The sequence below is a fragment of the Nansenia antarctica genome (assembly GCF_963989245.1).
Source record: "Nansenia antarctica genome assembly, chromosome: 2".
Lineage (NCBI taxonomy): Eukaryota > Metazoa > Chordata > Actinopteri > Argentiniformes > Microstomatidae > Nansenia > Nansenia antarctica.
This window is the reverse complement of record NC_137675.1, coordinates 9,359,973-9,372,350: the sequence shown is the minus strand read 5'-3', so window position 1 is coordinate 9,372,350 and position 12,378 is coordinate 9,359,973. Positions and strand designations below refer to the sequence as shown.

The following is a 12,378-nucleotide window of genomic DNA, read 5'->3' as shown; positions in this document are numbered from 1 at the left end:
ACATGAATGTACCCACACACACACACACACACACACACACACACACCCCCACACACACACACACACACACACACACACACACACACACACACACTTCAAACACTCACTCAACAAGGTGCATGAATGCACACACACATACACTCACACACACACACACACACACACACACACTCATCTGGAACTCTATCATGAGCAATCTCGTCTAATTATCTGAATCTCCGTCCTCACACCTGGGGAAGCGTGGTCCTCTGTGATCCCTGTCGCGTCCCAGCTTGATGAGGGAAACATAATGAACGTACGCGTTAATCCCACTCACCAAGGCCCTGGGGAGACAGAGACATAATGGCATACTGATGCATAGCTTTCAAGATTCAAACCACACGTTTCACGGACACACGTGTTTGATAGCGTTCCTCCGCGATTTAGCCCCGTCCTCCGCGATTTCTTCCTGAACCAGCCTCCCCTTTCCATTTCCGATCTCTGCCCAGAGTATGTGTGTTGTGTATGTCTGTGACTTAATTTCTCTCTCTCTCTCTCTCTCTCTCTCTCTCTCTCTCTCTCTCTCTCTCTAGAGCCCACGACTCCCGCACCACCCTCCACGCCCTTGGCGACCACGTTTGCCGCGACCACGTTAGCGGTGATCGCGGCGACGGCGGTGACCGCGACCATGCCTGGTCCTGTCCCCGAGGAGTGTGACCCCGACCAGGACGACTGTCACGGCTACCCAGCCCCCGGGGACAACTACGACACCACAGGTGCTCACACGCCCTCTCTCTCTCCCCCTCTCGGGTGTGTGTAAACTGTGTGTAGAGTGTGTAGAGTCAGTGGCGTTGCGGAGGCCCCCGCGGTGCGGGGGGGCCCTGGAGCTTGGGAGGCCCCACTAGATTAAAAAAAGTCATAACGGGAACAGCAGGACGCAGAGGGCGGGCCCCCTTCCCTTCTATGTTGCTAGGCACCGGTCTTGTGTATTCTAATAGTCTAATTATTTTGCTCGCCTGTGATAGGGCTAGCCGGTTGATCACTACTCTCATTGGCAGGCTGGGCAGCGTTCAAAACAAAGCGGGAAGCATTGCTAATTTAACGTTCAATACGTTAGCTGCGTTGCCGGTAAAAATTAAGCGCAAATATGCAAGCGGTGCTCAGAAAAAACGGATTAGAGCGAAAGCCGAACAGGAGAGGTCAAAGCTACCAAAAAGAACTTCATTGTTCCAGCAGGCAGCAAAGACTCTATTACTGCAGATGCATTGGCAGTAAGCCCCCCCACCCGGCCCTGGCACCGCGAGCAACCCCCCGGTCAGCTCCGAGCCCAGGCAGCCGGCAGACAGACAGCCCAGCCGGGGCCCCTTTACAGCCTAGCCAGCTAGCTCCCCGCTGGACCCGGCCACCGCTTGCAACCAACCCCCGGTCAGCTCTGAGTCCAGGCAGATGGCAGACAGACAGACAGCCCAGCCCAGCTAACCGTGCATCACGCTTCGAGACAGGTAGAATGATAGAAAGTTTTATTCGCCATAATATAACCAGTAGGCTACGTGTAGGCTACAAGTTACATTGGAATTGTCGTTTGTTCTTACAGTGGCTAGCTTCATCAGTTCTAATCAGTTCCTTTTTTCAGGACAGCAAGAATTCAGCTGTGCCCCCACCGAGGCCGGTTTTACAAGACACAAGTTACAAGATACAAGTTACAACACACAAGTTACAAGATACAAGTTCCGACATAGCCCAACCAGCTAGCCGTGCTTACTGCCCATGCATCTGCAGCACTAGCCAGGTCCCCCCCAGCACTAGCCAGGCCCCCCCCAGCACTAGCCAGGCTCCCCCCAACACTAGCCAGGCCCCCCCCAGCACTAGCCAGGCCCCCCCCAGCACTAGCCAGGCCCCCCCCAGCACTAGCCAGGTCCCCCCCAGCACTAGCCAGGCCCCCCCCAGCACTAGCCAGGCCCCCCCCAGCACTAGCCAGGCCCCCCCCAGCACTAGCCAGCCCCCCCCCCCAATACTAGCCAGGCCCCCCCCAGCACTAGCCAGGCCCCCCCCAGCACTAGCCAGGCCCCCCCCAGCACTAGCCAGGCCCCCCCCAGCACTAGCCAGGCTCCCCCCAACACTAGCCAGGCCCCCCCCAGCACTAGCCAGCCCCCCCCCCAACACTAGCCAGGCTCCCCCCAGCACTAGCCAGGCCCCCCCCAGCACTAGCCAGGCCCCCCCCAGCACTAGCCAGGCCCCCCCCAGCACTAGCCAGGCCCCCCCCAGCACTAGCCAGGCTCCCCCCAACACTAGCCAGGCTCCCCCCAACACTAGCCAGGCCCCCCCCAGCACTAGCCAGGCCCCCCCCAGCACTAGCCAGGCTCCCCCAACACTAGCCAGGCCCCCCCCAGCACTAGCCAGCCCCCCCCCCAACACTAGCCAGGCCCCCCCCAGCACTAGCCAGGCTCCCCCAACACTAGCCAGGCCCCCCCCAGCACTAGCCAGCCCCCCCCCCAACACTAGCCAGGCCAGGCTCCCCCAACACTAGCCAGGCCCCCCCCAGCACTAGCCAGCCCCCCCCCCAACACTAGCCAGCCCCCCCCCCAACACTAGCCAGGCCCCCCCCCAGCACTAGCCAGGCCCCCCCCAACACTAGCCAGGCTCCCCCCAGCACTAGCCAGGCCCCCCCCAGCACTAGCCAGGCCCCCCCCAACACTAGCCAGGCCCCCCCCAGCACTAGCCAGGCCCCCCCCAGCACTAGCCAGGCCCCCCCAGCACTAGCCAGGCCCCCCCCAGCACTAGCCAGGCCCCCCCCAGCACTAGCCGGGCCCCCCGGTAGATAAAGAAGACGACAGTGTTAAACGGTACATTCTCAATAACGGCACCGGAGCCGACGTGCGCGCAGTCTAGATTTAAAGAGTGTTATACTGGACTTTGCGCAGAAGAATGCCCGGAGACGCGCTCGTTTAAAATAATAGGCTACACCACATGTACAGAGCAGCTCCTGACAGCAGCCTCTAGCCTACAGGATAATGTTTTTTTGTTTGTTTTATTTTTGTAGGCTACATTAATCTATGGATCTTTTATACAGAACGGCATATTGTGCAAAGCATAACAAATGTTCTACTATACCTTCATATTACAAAAAATACAGACCCACTTGTTTGTAATTGTCAACAATGCCTGAAAAGAAAATACAAATAAAAATGTTAAGCATTAAGTGGTCGCGATGTCTATCCCATACACTCTATTATTGGCTTAGGGCTGTGGGAGGGGCCCCAGGGTCCGACCTGCGGGGGGCCCCCGGAAATGTTCGCCAGTGTGTTGTGTGTGTGTGTGTGTGTGTGTGTGTGCGTGTGCGTGTGCGTGTGCGTGCGTGCGCATCTGTGTCCTGTGACCCGTCCCCCCCCCCCCCTGACTGTGCCCATCTGTCTGGCAGGTGACACCACGATGGCAGAGGAGGAACCGACGGTGGACATCATCGTACCAGGTGAGAACGCCCAGAAACTATATCTGTGTGTCTTTCTATCCTCTGTCTGTCTCCTTCCCTACTCTCTCTCTCTTTCTTCTCTCTGTCTCTCACCCCCCCCCCCCCCCCCAGTCCCCCCCCAGTCCCCCCTCTCTCTCTGCCTCCCTCCACCTCCACCTCCGCCCCCCTCAGTAACAGTAGCCGCTGGGTGTCAGTGAACTGAGAGCTGGAGTATCCCATGACAACCAGGGGGGACAGAGCAGCGGATCCAGCAGCAGAATCCTTTGTGCCTAGCGTGCTCTGTGTTTATGCTAACATGCTACTCTCGAAAAAATATGTTTTTTATTGATTTGTTTTAGTCAACTTTTTTGGTCTTGCGGTTACAGCCCCCGCCAGTAGGGGGTGCTGCAGCCCCCTCGACACCCCTACTCCCTGCGTCCCTTAGAGCAGCACAATAGTATTCTCTCTGTTCAGAGTCGATGGGGGGAGCGAGGGCGGGGGGGCGGGGGGAGCGTTCATCTGATGCTGTGGTTAACCACTGCCGCCATGTTACTGAGCAGAGCTGGCATGGCAGAGAAGCTGGAAAACATACAGCATTTCTGTCTCACACACACTCACACACACACACACACACACACACACACACACACACACACACACACACACACACACACACACACACACAGAGACTCATACAGACACACACGGTCTGGAAATGGTTTGGTCCTCATCACTGTTTTAGTGGCCCTCCCTCCCTCCGTCCCTCCACCCCTCCCTCCCTCCCTCCGTCCCTCCACCCCTCCCTCCCTCCCTCCGTCCCTCCACCCCTCCCTCCCTCCCTCCCTCCGTCCCTCCGTCCATCCCTCCACCCCTCCCTCCCTCCCTCCCTCCGTCCCTCCCTCCCTCCGTCCCTCCACCCCTCCCTCCCTCCGTCCCTCCACCCCTCCCTCCCTCCCTTCCCCCCTCCCTCCCTCTGGAAGGTCCCCTCAGCCTTCCGTCTCTCGATCCTAAACACACGTGTCCCCATGTGGGAGTCTGTTTTTCATCCAACAAGACATCCTCAGCTCCAGTGCCTTTCAGTAGACTGTATTAAAGACACACACACACACACACGTATAAAGAAATGATTCACTTTCCCCTCTTGCTCTTGTCTCAGAGTACCTGTGGTTCGCGTGTGACTTCGGCTGGGCAGAGAACCCGTCCATGTGCGGCTGGACCCTGGAGAGAGACACGGGCGCTGAGTGGCTGGTCCAGACCAGCGCCGCGCCCAGCGCTCACAGGGGACCCACCCAGGACCACACAGGTGAGGGGGGGAGGGGAGGGGGAGGGGGGAGGCAGGACATTTACCTTTCTTTACATTTTAGACATTTGGCAGACGCCTTTATCCAATGCAACTTACCACAAGTATATGTGGGACACGGTCTGGTGAAAGGGGTAACAAGTCGGCCAACCAATCAAAATGTTCAGACGTTTGTTTTGAAACTCGGGAAATACGTTTCAATGTTGTTGAAAATCAGCACACACCCTCGCTAGTCGAGCCAAGCAATGGATTCGGTGGGTAATCCCCACTGCTACCTAGTTGACGATAACACTACTTTACATTGTTAGCAGGCTCACAAAACAAGCTGTGTTAGTTGACTAGCGAGTGTGTCATTGATTTTAAACAACGCTGACATTTATTTACATTTTTCTAAATAAAATCGGCTGCCGACGCGTTACCCGTTTCACCAGACCGTTACACATTTGTACTGCAGAGAAACTGTGCAGGGGTGTAGTGAGGTATTTAGGAGGGACAGTCAAGATGTATGCAGGGGGGAGGGAGGGAGAGAGGCAGAAAGAAAGAGAAGAGGAGAGAGAGAGGAGAATGAGGAGGGAGTTTCAACCACATGTACACAGTCCTCTGTATGAAAGCGATGTTGAGTGTGGATTTCAACGACCGTCAATGAAAAAAAAAGTACGCTAAGCTTGTCTCTGACTGCTCCCTGCAGGCGGACCGGGGAACTTCATCTACATGCAGCTGTCTCCTGTCTCTCCTGCTGCTGCTGAGGATGGGCCCCAGGGTGAGGAAGACGAGGGGGAGGAAGATGAGAAGAAGAAGGAGGAGGAGGAGGAGGAGGAGGTGGTGGTGGTGATGAGGGTGGCCAGGTTGTCCAGCCTGCAGGTGATCTCCCCAGACTCAGACCTGTGCGTGTCGTTCTGGTACCACATGTTTGGCGAGCACGCCGGGACGCTGCACATCAAACAGCGGAGGCAGACGGAGCAGGGAGGGGCGGAGTCTCTGCTGTGGACCGTCAGCGGCCACCAGGGGAGCCGCTGGAGGGAGGGCCGGGTGATGGTGCCACACTCCAGCACCGCCTACCAGGTACGGAGTCACACACACACACACACACACACACACACACACAAACAAACACACACATTCCAGCACCTCCTACCAGGTACGGAGTCACACACACACACACACACACACACACACACACACACACTCCAGCACTTCCTACCAGGTACGAAATCACACACACACACACTCGCAGTCTCGCGCATACATAAACAAACACACACACACACTCACACATACATACATACACAAACAGACACACACACAGACACACTCCAGCACTTCCTACCATAGACACAAGCACACACGCAGACATACACGCACTGCAGTGCTTGTATAAATAACAGTGTTATATATCTACAGGTGTTATGATGTACGCATGTGCTCCTCATTCCATTCCATGAATTATAATGAGCTGTCATTCATGTAGACTCTGAAGCATGGAATACATTGCTGTTGGTGTAACTGGGCGTGGTGTGGTGTTGTTGCCACTAGGTGGTGGTAGAGGGCGTGGGAGACAGGAGGAGTACCGGTCACATCGCTGTGGACAACATCAGGATCCTGGATGGACTCACGCCCGAGGAGTGCAAGGGTAGGTGTCTCTCTCTCCCTCTTTCTTTCTCTCTCTGTCTCTCTCTGTAAACTCTCTCTTTGAAACTCTCTCTCTATCTCTCCCTCTTTCTTTCTCTCTCTGTTTCTCTCTGTAAACTCTCTCTTTGAAACTATCACTCTGTAACTCTCTCTATCTCTCCCTCTTTCTTTCTCTCTCTGTCTCTCTGTAACTCTCTCTGTAACTCTTTATCTCTCCCTCTTTCTCTTTCTCTGTCTCTCGCTCTCTCTCTGTCTTTCTCTGTCGTTTGGTCAGAATCCTGCTTATAATGTGCTCTATGGGGTGGTTTTTAGGACACAGGTTAAACTAGGTGGAGGCTCGCGCTGTCTGTGGGATGCTTCATTGCAGGTGTTTTTAAAGAGTAGGCTTAATCTGTGTCCATAACACCGTCTCATAGACTACACCAGGGGAGGCCGGTGGAGGTAGAAATCGGAGTACAGGCTCGTTAGAAAGCACGAGATGGTATCAGGATTTGGTTCAGAAGAGGGTGAAGGGTCTCCGTTAGTGTGTGTGAGAACGGAGTCGTTAAAGAGTTGTGTTCCTTCCTCTTCTAGATCCAGACATACCAGAAGCTTCCACACCCCAGCCTACTGAGATCTGCATTATTCAAGGTATGTATGTACCTCGATGAGTGTGTGCGCGCGTGTGTGTGTGTGTGTGTGTGTGTGTGTGTATGTGTGTGTGTGTGTGTGTGTGTGTGTGAGTGTGTGTGTGTGTGCGTGTGGTTGTGCGTGCATGTGTGTCTGTGTGTGTGTTTGTGCTAGCCTGCGTGTGTCTCTGTACCCCAGTGTGTGTCTGTACCCCAGTGTGTCTCTGTACCCCAGTGTGTCTCTGTACCCCAGTGTGTGTCTGTACCCCAGTGTGTCTCTGTACCCCAGTGTGTCTCTGTACCCCAGTGTGTCTCTGTACCCCAGTGTGTCTCTGTACCCCAGTGTGTCTCTGTACCCCAGTGTGTCTCTGTACCCCAGTGTGTCTCTGTACCCCAGTGTGTCTCTGTACCCCAGTGTGTCTCTGTACCCCAGTGTGTCTCTGTACCCCAGTGTGTCTCTGTACCCCAGTGTGTCTCTGTACCCCAGTGTGTCTGTACCCCAGTGTGTCTCTGTACCCCAGTGTGTGTCTGTACCCCAGTGTGTCTCTGTACCCCAGTGTGTGTCTGTACCCCAGTGTGTGTCTGTACCCCAGTGTGTCTCTGTACCCCAGTGTGTCTCTGTACCCCAGTGTGTCTCTGTACCCCAGTGTGTCTCTGTACCCCAGTGTGTCTCTGTACCCCAGTGTGTGTCTGTACCCCAGTGTGTCTCTGTACCCCAGTGTGTGTCTGTACCCCAGTGTGTCTCTGTACCCCAGTGTGTGTCTGTACCCCAGTGTGTCTCTGTACCCCAGTGTGTCTCTGTACCCCAGTGTGTCTCTGTACCCCAGTGTGTCTGTATGAATGAATGAATGAATGAATGGTCTTTATTGTCATTGCTATAGTACAGGTACCAAACAACGAAATTTGGGAGGGGTGGCTCCCCTGGTGCTAGGAAAGAGAAAAAAAAAAGAAAAAAAAAAAAGAAGGGAAAGGAGCTGGTTTACATAAATAAAGGCTATGTACACTATCCACTATACTATACTGTACAGATAAAACACTGTGCTGTACTCTATGCTAACATTTCCTATTTCTCTGCAACCTTATGTACCCTAGGGTTGTCATATTGCACATAGTGTTATTGCACATTCATTTAGTGTCGCAGTTTGCAGGCTTGAAATGTACACATTTGTGCCTCAGCACTACACCTGATTTTTCAATCCAGCAGCTGCCATCAATCCGTCCAGACTGTCCAGGGCCCAGAACCTAGGTCTTTGCTGTGTTCAGGGCCTGGATGGCCCTGGGGTAGAAGCTGAGCTTCAGTCTGTTTGTCCTTGCGGCCATGGTCCTGTACCGCCTGTTCGAGGGCAGCCGGGCAAAGTGTTCGTACCCAGGGTGGGATGGGTCTCTGGAGATCTTGGAGGCCTTCCTGAGGCAGCGTGTGTTGTACAGCTCTTCCAGAGAGGGGAGGGGGGCGCCGGTGATCTTCTGGGCTGTTCTCACTACTCTCTGTAGCGCATTTCTCTCTGCGGCTGTGCAGCTGGAGAACCAGTTGCAGATGCAGTAGGTGAGGATGCTCTCCACTGCGCAGCGGTAGAAGGCCACCAGTATCTCCTGCTTGTTGTGGTCCTTCCTGAGGACTCTCAGGAAGAAGAGCCGCTGTTGTGCCTTCTTGATGATGGCTGCTGTGTTGTTCTTCCAGGACAGGTCATCCTGTATGTGCACCCCCAGGAATCGGAGGGTTGAGACTCTCTCCACGCTCTCTCCGTCGATGAGCAGGGGCTGGACCTCAGATTTTTTCCTCCTGAAGTCCACAATGATTTCCTGGGTCTTTGACTGGTTCAGCAGCAGGTTGTTAACCTTGCACAGCTTGCTCAGCTGCTCTACCTCATCCCTGTACGCCGCCTCGTCCCCCGCCGAGATGCAGCCCACCACGGTGGTGTCGTCTGCAAACTTTACGATGTAGTTGCTGGGGTGGACGGGGGTGAAGTCGTAGGTGTAGAGGTTGTAGAGGATGGGGCTTAGCACGCAGCCCTGGGGGGACCCAGTGCTGAGTCTGAGGGCTGTGGAGGTGTGGGAGCCCACCCGCACCCTCTGGGGGCGGTCGGACAGGAAGTCCTTGATCCATGCACATATAGAGTGTGATAGTCCCAGGTCTAGTAGTTTGGTCACTAGCCTGTCTGGAAGGATGGTGTTGAAGGCAGAGCTGAAGTCCACAAAGAGCAGTCTCGCGTAGCTGTTTCCCCTCTCCAGGGGGGATAGAGTGGAGTGGAGAGTCGTCGCGATGGCGTCCTCTGTGGACCTGTGGGCTCTGTAGGCGAACTGGTATGGATCCAGGCTGTAGACCCCAGGGGTTTAAATAAACAGTGTTTTCTCCTCTCCCCCCAGCCGTGGAGCCCTTCTTCCCTGAGATGGTGGGCAACAGTGAGTTTGGCGCCCCGGGGAACATGCTGAAGACCCTGGACCCCATCCTCATCACCATCATCGCCATGAGCGCCCTGGGGGTCTTCCTGGGCGCCATCTGCGGGGTGGTCCTCTACTGCGCCTGCTCCCACGGCACCATGGCCGACCGGAACCTCTCGGCGCTGGAGAACTACAACTTTGAGCTGGTGGACGGGGTGAAACTAAAGAAGGAGAAGCAGCTGAACGCACAGAACTCGTACTCGGAAGCGTAAAAGGAAAGGTGCTGTTTTATCTCTGTGAGTGAAGGAAGCCCCCCCCCCCCCCCCTAGACTAGCAGTGCCTCTCAGCTGGAGGAGCAGGGTCCACGCCACCGCCGTACTGAAGGGGGCGCTGTAGCCAAGGTGTGTGACTGTGACTGAGCCGTTGGTTTTCTCAGAAGTTGCAGTGGAAAGACCCCACCACTAGGAGGCACTGTATATAAAGAAATGTTGTACAGCAAAAAAAAGAAAAAACGGATTATTTTTGTTTTGTTTGTTTTTCGCGTGTTTTTTTTTTTTTTCTTGTAATCAGATGCTGGTGTCGAGACCAATTCAGAAGAAAGTATTCATAATGTTTTTATTTTTTTATTTTTGGGGGGTCATTGTTTCATGGAAAGAGCAGTGTATAACAAAATCAATTCACTATCCAGATGGGTGGCTCTTCAGCTGACCGTGTGTGTGTGTGTGTGTGTGTGTGTGTGTGTATGTGTGCGCGCGCACACGCGTGCATGTGCGTGCACATACATGCCCAGTGCGTGTGCGTGCACATACATGCCCAGTGAGTGTGCGTGCACATACATGCCCTCTGTGTGTGTGTGTGTGTGTGTGCGTGTGTGTGCATTCGTGCGCGTGTGTATGTGTGCGAGCGTGCCTGCGTGTGTGTGTGTGTGTGTGTGTGTGTGTGTGTTCATCCAGAGGAGGGCGCTATAGGCCCTGGCCCTAGACCTAGACCGATGTCTAGTTCTGACAGTGCCTTGTTTAACGTTTCTGTTGCCTTTTTCTTCACCGATTCCGTTCTGATCATAGCAGTGAGTAGGCAATCGACTAGTAGAGTCTGGCTGGCAGGCAGCATCGGCTGGTCGAGTCTGACTGGCAGGAGTTCATCACGCAGGGGCACGTGACATCCTTATTGTACATAAGTTTTAATATATTTGTGCGCCCTTTTATTATAGAAAAAAGACAAAATGTTGCAGTGTCCTTTCTTTGTGCTTTGTTGTGTTTATGTACGATATCTAGTCTGGCTTTCATCATGTGATACGGCAATTTGTGTTCCTGTGTTTTATTGGTGCTCTCACAAAACTGCCTGGGCGGGGGATGTGCTCTTCCGCCAATGGTAATGGCTGTAAGAGGATGAGATGTTAAGACTGAGTTACTGTACGTTCATGAACATGATAGGTCTCATGGGTGCACTGCAAATCTCCGCTACCTACGCTAAATTCTGCTAAGCTATGTTAGGCTAAGCTAAGAACTTAACAAGAAGAACAGAGAGGAACTCTCCACTGAGCGGAGGTCAGACAGAGACAATGGACCTGATGAACCTTCCCCTCACTGTGACGCTGCAGTGACGCTAGAGCCATGTGACCCGCCTGGCTGGGTCATCTGAGCACCAACAGGACTGTGTTAGCTCACTGAGCTAAAGGCTTGGCGTCGGAGCGAACACACATCTCTGTGTCTCAGGCGAGCGTGGCCTGAGCCACCTCCACTACGCTTCCCTGAGACAGTACTGTACGTGTCTATCAGGGGAGGCTGGTGGAGGAAGAAATCGGAGGACGGGCTCTTAGTAATGCATGGGACAGAACGAGGAATGGTATCAAACACCTGATGGAGTGTATGGTGGAGTGTGTCCTGATGGAGAGGGAGGACAGACGCTGTTCTCTTCTGCCATTGTGACACCTCCACTCCACTCTAGTCTGTACACATGTCAACTGTTCAGGTCTACCTGTTGACACAATCTATAATGGCATCCTATCTTCCCCTCACTGGCCTGAACGCTAGAGACAACTGGACTGTAAACGGCAGAAACAACACGGACCCCCAGTAATCAGTGGATGTGATGTGTAATTGTTAATTCCTTATGGCCGTTTAGAGCTTCTGTGTTTCGCCCTCTGTTTTTACTGTCCTTCCGAGTAGGTAAACATGTTTTGTTGTTCTGCTTTTAGCTTTTTTAGTATCCGTATTTCACATAACGTTAAAGGCCTAATGTTATTGGTGTCAGCATTGGGGTCCATTCAATTTCATTCAATTTAGGCAGTTCACTGAAATTCCAGTTCTTAAATGTTCCTCATTGAAAAGGATAGAGGACATTTGGAATTGCAGTTTACTTCCTGAATTGACTAATTTTAATTGAATTGACCCCAGCCCTGATTGGTGTGAACCTCATGAAGAAAGGATGCTGCAGCACTAGATGTAAAAACAATGTTGCACTGATATATTTAAAAGATCTATGTGTTTTATGATATCGAATTGTGAAAAAGAGAGAGAGAGAGAGAAAGAGAGAAGGAAAATACAGTGTTATGGTCTATTCTTTTTATATGGTTTCAGATGAAATGATATGAGGCTGAAATGTACAATTACAGAGATGTTTTTCATTATTGGAAAAAGCTATACACGTCTCTAATAACGTCATGTTTTATTTACCTGCTATGTTATATGATATCACCTTGTGTTTTTGTACCGTCACAAAATGTATGTGCCATTCTTTTTCTACAAAAAAAAAAGAAGTTTTATTTTCAATACTGCTTCTGTAATTCGCTGTCTCAGATATTAAAACAAGAGGAGAAAATAACTAAGTAAAAGCAGTGAGGCCTTAAAGACTGAAGTAATGTTACTACTCTGACTGACCATCCCCTCTACTCTGCAGTCAGCCCCAACACCCAGCCCGTCTCTGTTGTCTCTGACTCAATGACTACTACATTCCAAAGAATTGGATCAAATAAATGTTTGAATAAGATTTTGTCTTTCAAGTTATTTTTTTGTTCAGATAACTGACTTTAAATA

General features: G+C 52.7%; 1 pseudogene across 1 annotated transcript in view; it reads left to right on the top strand.

Annotated features, from left to right (window-relative positions):
- LOC308151309 (neuropilin-1a-like) overlaps positions 1-9,759 on the top strand; it is a 54,360-nt pseudogene extending 44,601 nt beyond the window's left edge. Inside the window, exons 11-17 of the transcript XR_013938006.1 lie at positions 573-755; positions 3,398-3,448; positions 4,584-4,730; positions 5,416-5,789; positions 6,261-6,357; positions 6,930-6,986; positions 9,329-9,759. The product of XR_013938006.1 is annotated as a neuropilin-1a-like (transcript). The remainder of the gene's footprint in view (positions 1-572; positions 756-3,397; positions 3,449-4,583; positions 4,731-5,415; positions 5,790-6,260; positions 6,358-6,929; positions 6,987-9,328) is intronic.
- Positions 9,760-12,378: the final 2,619 nt, after the last annotated feature.